The sequence below is a fragment of the Vigna unguiculata genome, chromosome 4 (genome assembly GCF_004118075.2).
Source record: "Vigna unguiculata cultivar IT97K-499-35 chromosome 4, ASM411807v1, whole genome shotgun sequence".
NCBI classification, from domain to species: Eukaryota; Viridiplantae; Streptophyta; class Magnoliopsida; order Fabales; family Fabaceae; genus Vigna; species Vigna unguiculata.
In genome coordinates this window covers 9,723,576-9,740,439 of record NC_040282.1, presented here as the reverse complement: position 1 = coordinate 9,740,439, position 16,864 = coordinate 9,723,576, and positions in this window count along the sequence as shown.

The window sequence follows — 16,864 nt, the reverse complement described above, 5'->3', positions numbered from 1 at the left end:
TCTACCCTAAGAACAAAAATAGCAGAAAAAAAAGTAAAGCAATAAAACCTAAACAAAACGCAAAAAAAAATTATATATAGAGAAAAAGCGAGAAAAAAAAAGATTTGGAAAACGCTAACCAAACGCGTTTTTTGGTTTTTGCCAAAAAGGGGTGGCTTGCCAACAAGAAGGTGGTGTTACGACGGTAGCTGTCTAGAGAAGGATGCATGCAGGAGGCTTGATGGAAACGGAGAAGAGTGGCTGACAGCGAGAGAAACTAGAAACTTTGGAGGAAGAAGACGAACAGTGACATTGCGCCTCTACAATTTGCAAAATCACAAAATTACACTAGTGACAGGCTTTATAGCCTCGGTTATTCAAAAAACCGAGGCCTAAAGTGGCTCAATGGCCTCAGTCAAAGGGGACCCGAAGCCAAAGGGGGCGGCGTTGATGAAATTTTTAAATTAGGGTTTCAAGGCAGGGTTATAGGCTTCGGTTCTATTTTAACCGAGGCCTAAAACTGTCCAATATTGCCTCGGTCGAAAAGCAACTGAGGCCAAATGTGTTCTCGTTGGCGCCAATTTTAAAATTTTCATTTCTGGGCTACCTAATAGGCTTCGGTTCTTAAGGTACCGAGGCCTAAAGCTGCTTACGGCACCGGTTGTTTGAAGAACCGAAGCAATATAGGTTGCTGAAATTGTAAAATTGCCACCGTCTCCTTATATAGGCTTCAGTTCCGCCACAACCGAGGCCTATAAGATAATGTAAAATATCAAATTTGCACTAGTGATGGAAAAATTGGCATTTGTGATGGGCGAGAAGGCCAAAGGTTGCAATGTTGACTTCACAGTTGACATTTTGGAAATCAACTCCTTTGGTGCTACTAGCTTTTGGAGACTCTTAAGTACTATTAAATACACTTGATGGAATATTAGAGTTGGGAAGGAAGAAAGAATTTTGCGTTATGACAAGTGGCAAGTAGGTTAGAATTAGAACTTTGACATTGAATTTCCTTTTTTGAACATATTAACTAACCCTTGTAAACATCAAAAAATTTTCACTTTAATATTAATAGAGTGTGACTTCAGGATAGTGTGACTTCAGGACCAAAACTTTAACCTTCTCACCAACAATAAAGCCAAGCTAGGATCTCAAATGTGAAGCAGACAATCTCAAATGAAAGTTGTACCTGTAATAAGAAGTACCAAAATAGCAACTTTCTAAGTGTAGCACTTGGGGAATTAGAAGAAAGCTCATTGACAGCATCAAATCTCTTGGCATATGAGAACCATTCAACCCTTTACTAAGAAATAACAAAGCAATAACAGCTCAAATTTAAAACTGTAATCATGATTTCAGGCTTGACAAGCTGTGAGGCAACAAGGAGGCAAGAGAAAAGCTGGAGCAGCAATGTGTCTGTTTTTGTATGTATGAGTGACTATGTGATATTTAGAGAGAGAGATATGTATGTTCATATTATAATATACAAATATTTTTTTCATTTGTATAATACTAACACTTACTGTAGTTGATTGTATTTTGTACATATCGTCGTTGCTTTACTGTAATGTGGGAAAGGATATATAGAAGAGAATGGGACCACAAAGATGTATAATAATAAAAACAAATGATACTCAACATGAGCCAATGTAGGCCAGTGAACAAGATATTCCAGACAAGCTCTTGCAGGACTTAATCAAGATATGCATCAGCAATCAAAGTTAGTGCTTATTTACTATACCACCAACAACTTCTTCTCTTTAAACATTTTTCGTTTTTCAAACACATCAGAAACCAATTTCAGTTGTTGGATTCCTTTATTTCTCTTTGCATCAAGTATTTCAAATTATATGCCTATTTCCTCGTATCATACACATTCTTCTTCCCTGCCTGAAAAATTTTCTCAGCAATTCTTTTCTTACTCTCAAAATATGATTTATAGATTCAACTGATAAGTTGTCAATCTTCAACATGGTCTCTGAGTGGCAAAAAATTAGGTGAGTTTTATTTTCAAAAAGCGCTTTTGGATTTTCGTTATCAGAAAGCTATACTATAATATATTATCACATCAAACAACCCTTATATCGTTATTATTATATCAAGTAATATAATAGACCTTTATAATGTCTGAGTTAACAATATCTAATGATTCTATGCATTTCTTTTCATTTTTTTAATTCTCAGTGTTCTTGTTATTAAAGAACCCATTCATCTATGATCAATCTAATCTGATCTGATCGTCAAAGTGAACAAAGAAAATTTGTATATAAAAATTAAAAGAAAACAGTGCAGTTAGGACTTAAGACTCTGATAAGAAAGTTCTAGTACATATATCACTTTCCCCCTAAAAAGGTGAAGGGCAAGAAATACCACACACCTAAACTTTACGACCTTCCTAGCCTTCAAAATTCTGATCCTAAAAAATTAGAACCACACACGTGTCTGTTTGTCGAAATCATGAGTCTGATTATTAAGATTAAGGAGTATCCAACATGCAACAGGCATATATAATGAGACAGAAACTACACCAAACAAAGAAAAGTGATCTCTAATCTCAACAACCCAGTATTATATGGGAAAAGAATACAAATGAATATGAATCCTTTCATGCTAAATTTTCACATGACAACACGAAAAAAAAACTGTGTTGTAGTGATTAGAATTTGGCAGCAGAACAGACTTTTCATTTATAGAACTTCACATTGAAATAACTATATGTTTTTCATTTATATGATTACAGGATGCCAACAAATTCAAAATTAAGGATGTAGTGATTAGAATTTGGCAGCAGAACAAACATAATCAAAACATCTAAACTTAAAGTAAGAGCATCATTTGTTAGGATAAACTATTCAAAGTCTCTATATTATAGTTTCTTACAAACCACCAAGTCAAATGCCCATCCTATAGGATTTTTTTTAGTTCACTCCCATGCTATATCACATATCGAGTCTATTAGGCCATTTTATAGTTATTACAATTGAACCACATCTTCAATGAACTAATTCAAGATGCTATATTAGTGCAATCAGAATTATGCAAACAGATAATATCAAAGTGAAGTTACAATCATAAAACACACAATTTTATCATACCGAAAAGCTTTTTCCTTCTTTACACCTTCAAATACATACATGTGCGACACCAAAAAGAATGAACATCATAGGTAGTTTATCGAAACAACACGTAGAAAAAGAAGCATGGCATCTTTTAAATCAAAGGCAAACAGATCAAAGATTCAAGGGAGGGAATGGGAAAAGTAAAGCCATATGTAGCCATCACGACCTTATTCACGAGGATTATTCCCACAGACATAGCCACCAACATACATCCAAAAATGTAAAACCCTAAACCCATCACTTACAATTTTTTTCCGAATTCGCGAAGGGTTTCTGATTCCTTCTCGTGCGCAATATTTTTGTTTGTGAAGGGGGTTTTACTTTGTGAACGTGAACCTCGTTTTGGCCAGATTCGGAACGTGAACCTTAACCTCGTCGGCGTTGCTGTGTGGGATTGAGCTCCCTGCCAAGTTGTTGCGTCTGCAATAGAGTGATGTCGATGATGGAGGTTTCCGCTGTGGAGGTTTCGAGTGAGTGAGTGTGCAGGTTTCGATGTCAATTGATTTAACTTAGTAACATAGAAAAAAAATTGTCTAAACGAAAGTAACTTAAAAATATTTTATTTTTAATATAAAATAATAGGATTTTTACATATAAAATATGTTCGTAGGTAAAGTTTTTTAATATAATTTTTATATATTTTTTTATGATATTTGTTATCTACGCAGAATTTCATACACTATTGGAAAATGAGCTTATAATGACAGGTAAAACGAGCTTACTATGATAGGTATTATGGTGTCATAGTTTCAGGAGTCATAGAAAATGCGTGCTTTTTATGACACTGCAGAAACTTGTCATAGTAAGTCAGACTTACTATGATAGGCAGTGCAAACTACGTCATAGTAAGTCAGATTTTTTTTTAATGATTTTTCTATTTTGCCATTTTCCTTTTCATTCAATTTACCTACAAATAACATTCATATCACCAGACCAAACAATTCCAAACCAAACCAAGAACTTGTTGTATACTCTGATTTCAGCGGCCTCTTGATAAACATCAGCATGCTTTCCCCTTAGGCGCTGTAAAGCAGACTCACACTCTTTCCACCGACCAACCTTAGCCTACAGAAGATGACATGTGTTGAATCTAATCATTTAACAAACAGAAGAAAAAACTTGGTTGCTTGTGTGATATGTGTCCAACATGCACTGATGAAAGAGAAAAATTCCAAAAGCTAAAAACAACTCACCAGCCACTTGGGAGAATCAGGGATGAAGGGAAGAGTCAGAAGGTCCACAATAGAAGGAACAGTTCTTGAGATAAAGACAAAAAATTATATTAGTTACTTGGAACCCTTTTTAATTTGGTTTTGTGAAAAAGAGCAACATAAGGAGGGCGAACGGTGCGTAGTGCGCGGAGGACGCATGGATAGATCGCGCGCGGTGTGCGGAGGACGTGCAGACAACTCGCGGACGGTGCGTGGAGGACGCGGGAAAACCTCGCAGATGGTGCGTAGAGGACGCGCATACAGCTTGCGGATGGTGCGCGAAAGATAAGCGGACAGCTCGTGGACGGTGCGCGGAAGATAAGCGGACAGCTCGCGGACGACGCGCAGACAGTGCGGACGGCATGCGAATAGTGCGAAGGACGCGCAGACAGCTCACAGACTGCGCGCGGACGGCATGCGAACAGTGCGGACGGCACGCGAATGACAAGCGAAGGGCGAGCGGAAGGTGAGCGAATGGCGAGCGGAAGGTGAACAAATGTCGTGAGAACGGTGCGCGAATGACTGTTTCGAGAAAGAAAATATGCTTCTGAATGTTGGAGAAAATGGAGACGAGAAAAAGAAAAATAAAAGAGGGAAGGAAAAAATTAGGGTTTTGAAGATATTATGACAGGTTTCCATAAATCTGTCATAATATATTTTTAACATAATTTCAATTTTGCCATCGTGCCCATCTACTATGATAGGTCCTCTGCACTTGTCAGAATACATTTTCCTTTCTCACTTATTATGATAGATTCCTTTTTACCAGTCATAATAATTGTTACTTTTATTACAAAAATGCCACCAGTCAACTTATTATGATAGGTGGCTTATACTTGTCATAATAAGTCGTCATAGATTCCTCTTTTTCCACTAGTGATAGATAATGCTTTATAGAAAACTTTTCACAAAAGTGACTCATGGTTACCTGTGAAACTTTTGTACATCATTTACTTTTCTGTTACCCACAAATGTATACTTTATCTACAACTACTTTTCGTAGATAAAAAAAAATTATCAACGAAACATATTTCATAGATAATTTTTCCTAGATAATAAATTTTTTTTTGTAGTGAATAATAACAATAATAAAATTAACAATAATAATAACAATAACCATAATAAAAACAATAAAAATAATAAAAATAATAATAACAACAACAATAATAATCACAATAATAATAATAAGAATAACAATAATAGCAATAAGAGTACTAATAATAATAATAATAATAATAAAATATATACAATAATAATAACAACAATAACAATAATAATAATAAAGATAACAAGAATAAACAATAATAATAACAATAATAATAATAATAACAACAACAAAAATAACAATAACAAAAATAATAACAATAAAATAACAACAATAACAACAATAATAATAACAAATATAACAATAATAATAATAAAACTAATATTAATAATAATAACAAACAATAATAACAAGAATAAATAATAATAATAATAATTACAATAAAAAATAAAATAACAACAACAATAATAATAATAATAACAATAATAATAATAATAATAACAATAACAATAAAAATAAGAATAAAAATAACAATAATAGTAACAATAATAATAACAAGAATAATAAATAAAAATAATAAATAATAATAATAACAATAACAATAATATTAATAATAATAATAAGAATAAATAATAATAATAATAATAAAATAATACTAATAATAACAATAACAACAAAAATTAATAACAACAATAATAGGAATAACCAATAATAATAATAATAATAATAATAATAATAATAACAATAAAAATAACATTAATAACAAAAATAACATTAATAACAAAAATAACAACAACAACAACAACAATAATAATAATAATAATAATAATAATAAACAATAATACTAATAATAATTACAATAACAATCATAATAACAATAATAAGAATAAATAATAACAATAACAACAATAATTGTAAAGCCTTTCTTCTTACTGCCTTAAAAGGTTTAGGGCTTGGCCTTTTAGTGGGCCTAAGATCAGCCCACTTGGAGGCTTCAAGACTCTAAGCTGCCCTTTCAGCTCCCATTCTGCTTGTACTTGGCAAACAACTCACTCTCAAACACTTTCTCTTCGGTACAGAGCTCTGCTAGGGTTTTGACTTCCGTCATCTTCAAGCTAACTACTCGACCTTTTTCCTATTCCACTATCCCACCTCACAAATCTGCCCCTAGAGCTGCTATTGGGTCTTCGAGTCTTTGATAGCCTTCTTCTAGGTAAGGGAAGCTAGGGTTTTCGATTATTTATGTTTTGAGTATGCTTTTCTGAGTTTAAGTCATATTCTTGAGGTGTGTTCGCGGTTTGATTGCTTGGTATTGGTTAAAATGTGATTTTTGGTGTTGTTTCTGCGTTTTGCACGAGTGAACCGTGGTGAACACTGGTTTTCTCGCCCAAGCAAGAGTGTCTCGCCTAGGCGAGACTAACAGAGGCTCGCCTAGGATCTTCTGCTCGAACTGTTGCTCAAGCGACGGGTCTTCGTTTTGAGTGAGGTGTAATCTCGCTCAGGCGAGGAGGTCTCGCCTGAGCTAGAAATCGCAGGAGCCACTATTCCACTTCTCGAGCCCTCGCTTAGGCGAGAAGGGGCTCGCTTGAGCGAGAGGACCTCCCTCTCCTGAGCGAGGTCTTCTAGCCTGAGCAAGACTGGGACAGGTTTTGTGCTATATAATGTGAATGGTTTATTGATGTGGTTGCTTGTTGTCCTGACTTAAATGCTTTAGTAGAAAAGTTTGATGAATGATGCCATGATTTTTGTATGAGGTTGAGATGGGAACAAGATGTTTCTACGTTATGTATGAGTTGGGAGGTATGAGTTGCATGATTGGTTGTTTATATATATATATATATATATATATATATATATATATATGCATATTCACATGATATTAGTATTTATGGAAACATCCTGATTGGTTGGTGAAACATGTACAAAGTATGAATAGGGCATAATTCCATGACTTTTGTAGTGAGGGCTCATGGTGGTGTCTCATCTAATGGACGTAATCCCATGGACTCTCCTAATGAGAGAGTCCATGGTGGGGCCTCATCTATTGGACTTAATTCCATGAACCTTAGGGTGAGAGTTCACGATGGTGCCTCAACATCAGGACGTAATTTCACGAGGGTATCGTGGTGGTGCCTCAAGGCCAGGACGTAATTTCACGAAGGCCTCGTGGTGGTGCCTTACTGTTAGGACATAATTCCACGGATCTTGTGGTGGTGCCTCATTATACATATCCAGATAGTCAAGTCTTGGAGTCTTAAATGGTTTGGTGTATTGTATACCTTCATATTCCAAACTCCGTACTTTCTGAATATTTCTGTACGTGACATTTTATTAATTTGAGGTTATAAAATTTTTGGAACTACAACAATAATAATAACAATAACAATAATAATAAGAATAACAATAATAATAACAATACTAATAACAATAATAATAATAATAATAATAATAGTAATAATAATAACAATAATAATAACAATAACAATTATAACAACATTAAAAATAACAACAATAATAACAATAACAATAATAACAATACTAACAATAACAGTAATAATCACAACAATAATAACAATAATAATAACAACAATAATAACATTAATAATAACAAGAATAACAATAATAATAATAAACAATAATAAGAAAAAATAAATAATAATAATAAAATAATAATAACAATAACAATAATAAAAATAAACAATAATAATAATAACAATAATAAGAATAACAAATAATAATATAATAATAACAATAATAATAATAATAATAATAATAATAATAATAATAATAATAATAATAATAATAATAAGAATAAGAATAGCAACGATGATGATAATAATAATAATAACGATGATGATAATAATAATAATAATATTAATATTAATAATAATAATAATAATAAGAATAAACAATAATAATAATAATAATAACAATAACAATTATGACATCCAAAACTTTTACGATGTAATATTTTTTAATATAAAATATATCCCGATCACATTATTTATAAATATTTTATTGTTTAATATATATATATATATATATATATATATATAATTATTATTATTATTATTAGAAATAATAATGGCTATAATAAATAAAAATAATTATAAATTGTAAAAATAATAGTAATACTAATAATAAATGATAAGTACTAGTGCAATAATAATAAAAAATGTTTAAATAGAAAATAATATAAATATTTAGAACATTACATGAGGCATTTATTATAATAAAATATGAATACATAAATACAACAATAAAAAATATACATAAATATTAAAACTAATTAACTAATAACAATATAATAATATAATAATGATATTACAAAATTATATGCACGTTTATTTATAAAATATATATGTATTATAAATATATAAGTTATAAATAAATAAATCTAAATATATTATAATTACATTGTCATTAAATAAAATAAGATAAATATAATATTGCAAGAATAAGACAAGACTTTAAATACCACCCCAAAATAACACATCTCTATTAATAAAGATTAAAATAAAACAAAAGAAAAATCTGTAAAAACTTAAGTTATAATCGTACTGTAAAAGTAAACAGATAATTACCAACCTTATCTTATCTCCACATATGAATAGATATGTAGTTAATGTATTTGTACTTGATTATAGAAACCTAACACTATAAAAAGGGAGAGGGAAGATATAGCTATTAGAGAGAGAGTGAATTGCTTTTTTATGGATAAAAGAAGAATGAGTAAGTAATAAAAAAGAATAAGATACAGAAGAAAAAAGAAAGAAATAAAAACCTACACTGCAAGTTTATAAATTATCTCTTATGGTTGAGGTAAGAGAAGCATGGATGTATAACGTTTTATCTTTTTATTATTTATAATCTACTCATAATTATTTTTATTTATATATTTATATTATTTTAATATTTATATTAAACGAAATGTTATTAATTTCATTCTCATTTATATTTATTTTTATTCACGCACACCTATTATTCAATTTATTTATTTACTTTACATTTATAGCCAGTTATTTCCACTCAAATAACTTTGTTTTTATTTAAAACTATGTAATCCCTTATTTTCTATTTTGAATGGAAATACGTACACTAGTGCAGATTTGATATTTTACCTCGCCTTATAGGCTTCGGTTATGGCGGAACCGAAGCCTATAAGGAGGCGGTGGCAATTTTGCAATTTCATCAATCTATATTGCTTCAGTTCTACAAACAACCGGTGTCATAAGCAGTTTTAGGCCTCAGTTCATTAAGAACTGGAGCCTATTAGGCAACCTAGAAATAAAAATTTTAAAATTGCCACCAGCGAGAACACATTTGGCCTCGGTTGAAATAGAACCAAAGCCTATAACCCTGCCCAGAAACCCTAATTTAATAATTTCATCAACACCGCCCATTTTGGCTTTGGGTCCCCTTTCAACGAGGCTATTGAGCCACTTTAGGCCTCGGTTCATTGAATAACCGAGGCCATAAAGCCTGTTAAAATTCCCAATTCGTGAACCCTGATCATTATTCATCTTCTTCCCCAATTCTCTCTGCACGAACGTCGTGCCGCCCTCTGCCACCACCAGTTCTGACGCTGTCGCCGACCAGTTGCCGTCGCCGTCCGTGGGTTTTCGTCGCCTCCATTTCCTCATCCATTTCTCTCTGCTGCTCCATTTCTCTCCAAGCCACCTGCACCTCCATCAGACCAACCACCATTCAGGAAGCCATTATAGCACCTCATCCACGAAAAACGCAGCAGGTCCACCATGCCTTGAAGGAGAAGAACGAAACCTCCACTGCAGCGCCTGGAGTCGAACGAAACACAGCCTACCACCGCGGCTGGAGTCGAACATCTTTGACGAAGCACTCTTCCACGTTCACACGAAGCCTCTCCGGAGAGTCTACCTCCTGCAACTACATCATCAACACAGATCTGCATAAACGACGTTCACGCAGCCAACTAAAACGCGCATCTGGCAGATCTGGAACGCTGGGAAGCAAATTTGGAATGTTGGGAAGCAGATCTGGAATGTCAGGAAGCAGATCTGGAAAGCAAATCTATGGCTTCGGTTCAGGCGTGACCGGAGCAGAAAAACGCCTCTATGGCTTCGGTTGACAATCGAGGCCAAAAATCAACCCTTTTGGCCTCATCCCAATATGCCTCAGTTCTAAAACCAGGGAAAAATATAAAAAACAACCGGGGCCAAAAGCCCTTACTGCACTGGTGGTAGGAGCAATGTTAATCCTTATTGGGTCTAAAACAAAATATTTTGTAGAATCTTTTATTTTTATTTTTTTGAGGACAATCATCTTTAAGATAAGGGGAAGAGACATTTATCATTTTATCTCTTTACCTTTATTATTATTTTTTTATTTGTTCATAATTATTTTATTTTTATATCTATGTTAAGTGAGGTGTCTCTAACCTCATTCTAATTTATATTTAGTTCCCGTTCTCATTTATTTATTTATATTCATCTCTAGTTGTGCATTTGTCCTATTTATTCAATTTATATTTACTCTCACTTATTTATTTATATTTGTGTCCAGTCACGTACTGGTTCTTTTTATTTATCATATTTATTCTTTCGTTATGCACAGATCCTATTTACTTATGTTTTAATATCAAAATAAAATTTATGACATATGAAGATTTGATACTATGGTTGGAGGTATGACCTTGGAGACCTAAATGAGTTAGTATATTACTCAAGATGGGATGTTCTTGAGTTACTTTGTTGGTCATGTTGAGACTCATTTATCCTTGGGTTACTTGTTGGCCATGTTGAGACTCATTTATCCTTGGGATACTTTGTTGGTCATGTTGAGACTCATTTATCCATGGGATACTTGTTGGCCATGTTGAGACTCATTTATCCTTGGGATACTTTGTTGGCTATGTTGAGACTCATTTATCCTTAGGACACTTTCTTGGCCATGTTGAGACTCATTTATCCTGGCTAACCACTACAAAATATAATAAATATAATACGTTTATTATAGTTGAATGTGTAAACCTTGGAGATTTAAATGAGTTGTTAGCTCATTTATCCTAACTAACCACCGCAAAATATAATACATTTGAGTTGACATAGATTCTGGTAAAATAATTACAGAAGATTAATTTTAAATGATTTACTTTATAGAATTTGTATGTGACATTATTTGAGTATGATTTATGTTAACACTATGTGAAGAAATTTTATTTGCTTTATTTGTTTTGCTATAGTAAATTATAATTTCACTAGCTTACCCTTGTGTTTTTGTGGATGTGGTTTCCACCTACGATGATCGTATATTTATGTCGATATGCATGAGTAGAGGGTCCTACAGGTAGTATTGAGGATCAATAACGAGACTGAGTTGGTGAATAGGAATGGACACATGTACATATGTATATACCTATATACCTAGTATCAATAGTGCCTAATTGCTATTAAATATCTTAGTTTTGAAAAATCAACTTATAATTTTAGAGGACTGTGAATACTCAGTATATAAATTTACATTTATGTGTTGTTGATTATTACTTATGTAATGATTTAAATTGGTATAATTATGTACTAATTTGGGTTGTTACAATAGTGGTATCAAAGCAGTTCGTCCTTAATATGAGTTGTGGGTTATGAGTTTGTTGTGTTTCCGTTGCGTTTGTTGTATGTTCATCTTAGACATAGTTGTTTAAGAAATCATAGCAGTCAATCGTGGGATTTACCCACGGTAATGAGTTTGTTGTGTTTCCTCTCTATGAGGAATTGTTTGGGTATAGAGATATGAGTAAGACTTGTGAAAATAAAAGTATTAAGATAGAGAAAATCTTGATGTAGTAATGAGGGTGCACACTCATGTTCAAGTCAATGAATTCTCGATCTTAATTCTAAAATTTTCTCTATGTGAGTCATAAGGTAGGCAATTTGTTATATAACATGTGTTATGTTGTTTTTGGTACAACATTTATATATGTTGTTGGTGTTTTATGTAACATCCTGCCTGGATATTACGGATTTTAAATAATAAAATAATAATAATAATAATAATAATAATAATAATAATAATAATAATAATCCATTTATTATAAATCGTTTTCCCAAGACCGCAATAATTTAAAACTTTATTACATCGATAAAACCAACTTAAGTTCAATTTTTTGTAAATACAAGGGTTAAATATGTTTTTGGTCCCTCAAGTTTAAGTGAATTTTGGAATTAGTCCCTCATCAAAACTTTATACCAATTTAGTCCTCCATATTTCAAAATGCGTGAATTTAGTCCTTTTAACCAAATTTTGTTAAGTTTATCTGACGTTTCAAGCACATTTCATGATAGTATTTAAGTTAACATTGAAGCAAAAATGTGTCAAACAGTGTAAATAATTTAAATACTATCATGAAATACGCTTGAAACGTCAGATAAACTTAACAAAATTTGGTTAAAAGGACTAAAGTCATGCATTTTGAAAGATGAAAGACTAAATTGGTCAAAAATTTTGATGAGGGACTAATTTCAAATTTCGTTGAAACTTGAGGGACCAAAAACATATTTAACCCTAAATACAATACATTATCAAATTAGTGTCATTATAAAGCCAAGTTCTGTAATTCTAATGATTACAAGAACTCCTTAAAACTCATAAAAAAAATGATGAAATGTTGCCACAAAGTTTTCCAACTAGCCCACGCTCCAGATCTACGCTCCACCAGAACCACCTGCAACGTCATCTACTCCCGTGTACCGCGTACACGATCATCGCCAAACACACACAAATAGGGTGAGCTAAAGGAATATAAACATATGCAACAATTTATATACCAAAACACACACATTAAAGGAACTCCATCCTTTCGTCTCATCACACATGGCCGCCACCATGTAATCTATGTTCTACGTCTTTGGTTGATAATCTCAAGCTATCGTTGTTGTCCAACGTACAAGCCACCACTTGTAGAACACATGCGGGAACACTCACAATTCTGAGCCACCACTTAAAGAATACTCGTGTTACCCTCCATCCTGAGCCACAACTCCAGGAATACTTTAGCATCTGACCCTTGAGATATCGTCCAAAGCCTCGTAGACCACGCACATCCAAAGAAGGTAAAACACAATGTCTGCTTCATCAAAAATCGCTTGACGCTCCACACGAGTCGCCAAACGCAAAAGGCTTCCAGACCGCTTGGCGAGAGGCACGTGTCACTAGGCGCCAAGCGCCTCTAATGTTACTGTTTCTACAAGTATCGCCTGGCGGCACAACCCTTATCGCCAAGTGCCACACGCTTCAATTCTCTACTAGTTTCGTAGCTATCGCCTGACGGTCAAACACCACCGCCAGGCGCTACACCAATACTTGTGCAATACTGGTTTTTAAACACCCAAAACAAAGTAAAATCAATCCAGTCACATTTCATATATATATATATATATATATATATATATATATATATATATATATATATATATATATATATATATATATATATATATATATATATATATATATATATATATATATATTCCCCTTTTAAACCCATGCTAGCCTTCAATTCTAACTTATGAATAAGGCATGCTCAAACAAGTATAACCAGCACTCTAACAATTTAAGCATATGATCCTATGCACCAATGCAAATTAATATTAACCCACATGCCTTCACCAATAACAAATTCTCCACATGTGACTAACCCAAAGGAGCATTGAAATTGATAGAGACTTACCACATAACCCAAACATGCTTCATTAGAAGTTACTTGAATTATCAAGAGCTTATTCATGTATTTTAAAGACTCCAAAATCAGCAATATTGAGTAACGTATATCTCTAGCTACTGACCTCAAAATCAGATCTCCACCATTCAAAGTGAAGAACCACATGTTATAGACCATCTGTCAAAATTTCACCAAAATTAGACGGTTAACGAACTGGAAATGCAGTTTTACAAACACTGCGCGAACCAGAAAAATGGTGGTGCCTAGCGCCAGAAATCAGGAGCCTAGCGCCTGGCGGTACAAAACCAGCACTGGGTGGTTCCTGTTCCGTGAAAATACGAAAAATAGCATTTTTCGTGAATTAGAACACTATGCATCTCTGGTATGTTGGGTGTCGCCAAGCAGTTCCTGCTGTTCCTAAAACCCAGAAATTTTCTCAGCACTTGTGAACCTTATCCATTTTGCTTTACCTTCAAGATGTAACCCCGAAAGCTATATTCACTCAACCTCCAACCCATCTCATGCCTTACCATTACATCTTAAAGCATCCTAATTACAATATTTCCAAATTAGTATATTTTTTCTTTATTCTATTCCACTTGAACTCTCAAGTGCACCCTTCTACTCGAACCACACTGCACCAGTCACCAAAAACAACTGACACCACTATCGCCTGGCGCAAGCTACAAGCCGTCAGGCGGTGCATCTTTTTCTGGGCAATTCCAGAATTGGTCCCGCACCTTGTGCAAGTTCTAACTCCAATTATTATACTAGTGTACTAATCTTCCATCCAACTCGCTTCCATTATGCGTTTATGATTACCAAACATATGTTAGGCTTCCCATACCCAAAATTATTATAATATTCTCCCATTATTTGAATCTTGAATTTCAAACCCCCAATTCTCAACCCTAACAGAGGCTCATACAATTTTATTTGTCTCGATTAATCCAATTCTCCTTGCTAATCGATCAATTATGGTACTCCACCCGTTCAGCATAAATTGTTGACTCATTCCCTCCGATCAGAAAAGCCCCAGAACACCCAAATCATCAAAATCGAGCCAACATGGGCTTGTGTCGCTTGGCAGGTGTTCATCACCGCCAGGCCCTTCACAAAAAACCCAAAAACTGGGTACAAAGCCATGTGTCGCCTGGCGGCATGGGTGGATATGTCGCCTGGCGGGTATTCATCACCCGCCAAGCAGTTTCTGGAAATTTTCCAAAAACCCAAAATTTACGAGTTGATTCAAAAGGAAAACATGTAATTCACATCATATATTATGCAATTAATCACAACAACATAACATTGCGGGTTCAGCTCCCCTAACCTAGATTCCTTTGCTTAGTTTTGGAATATTTTTCAAGCTCTTGTGCACCACAACACAATCCAGCCCTTGTCTCCTTCCACGCTTGCTTCCAGTCCCTGCTATCCTCTCTAAAAAAAACAAAATACTCTCTAATTTCGTTCTCTACTCTCCAAGCACAATGGCAGCCACCAAAAACACTCTCCCTTAATTGTTCACTCATTGTTGTCTTAATTGGCAATGATGAAGGAAAACGAAAATGACATTAAACTTAAAGTTTAATTGTCATTGAAGGTCCATTAGTGGTTGTTTTCCAACCATCTTGGCTACTAGGGTTTCCTTTGTCCTTCCACCTTTATGTCAAATAAAATTTTGACAAAAAGAAAGTTTAGTTTAGGTTCACCAAGATTCAAACCCATACCATGTCAATTGCCAAATCAATGCATAACCATTCAACTAATTCATATTTCATGATACATTACAAGAAAACTGTCTATTATCTACGAAAAATTATCTATCAAATTTTTTTCAAAGATAATTTTATTTTACCTACGAAAAAATTTCATAGATAACATTAATGTTCGTAAGTAACAAAAGAAAATAATTATCTACAAAAACTTCATAGATTAACATAGATGGAAATATTATGTACGAATAATTATCTATGAAAAAAATGTAGAAAATAAACATCATAAAAAATAAATAAAAGTTCGTAGGTAACTATAATATAATTTTTTTATTTAAAAATCATATCTTATCTATGCTCAAATTTCACAGATAACATATTTTTTACCGGTTAAGTTCAAATAAAGTTATACCATCACTTTGCAAAACGCTTCCTTTCCCTTCGCTGAGACGAAACATGCCATTCACCGGTATGACCCTCACCGACAGAGACCTTCAGTCGTCCTCCATTCGGCTGAGGCACCAGTCATCACAGTGGTGCAGGTCAAGTGACGCTCACGCGAGAAAAGAGACGATGGATCTTAGCTCATGACTATGCTTGAGCAATAATAAGGTTCACAAACCAGCCCAAAACCAAGCCCATTCACAAACCAGAAAGAAGCGGATGCAAACCCTAATCTCGGGGAAGGAATCATGAATCCTTAAATCCCTAAATCCATAAATCCATAAATCCATTTCTTCTTTGTTGAGATCGATGCAGAATGTTTCGCCGTGGGTTTCGCTGTGAACCATCCCTGAAACCCTCACCGTCAACCCCAATCACAAAGCTCATCATGAACCCTAACCTCCACCTTCACCATCAAAGCCCACTGCAAAGCCTCATTACAAACCCTCACTAATGAAACCTCATCTTCGTTCATCGTGAACAGTGTCGTCGAGAGGAATGATAGTGTAGAAAATAAAAAGTGAGTGAGACCTTCACCGTGGAAAGGTAACTTTGGTTGTACCTATTTTAGTTTGTAAGTTGGTGTGGTTTACTGTGTTGTTAAATTTAGACCACAACTTATTTGTTTCTCTTATACATGCTGACATTGCTCTTGAATGGAT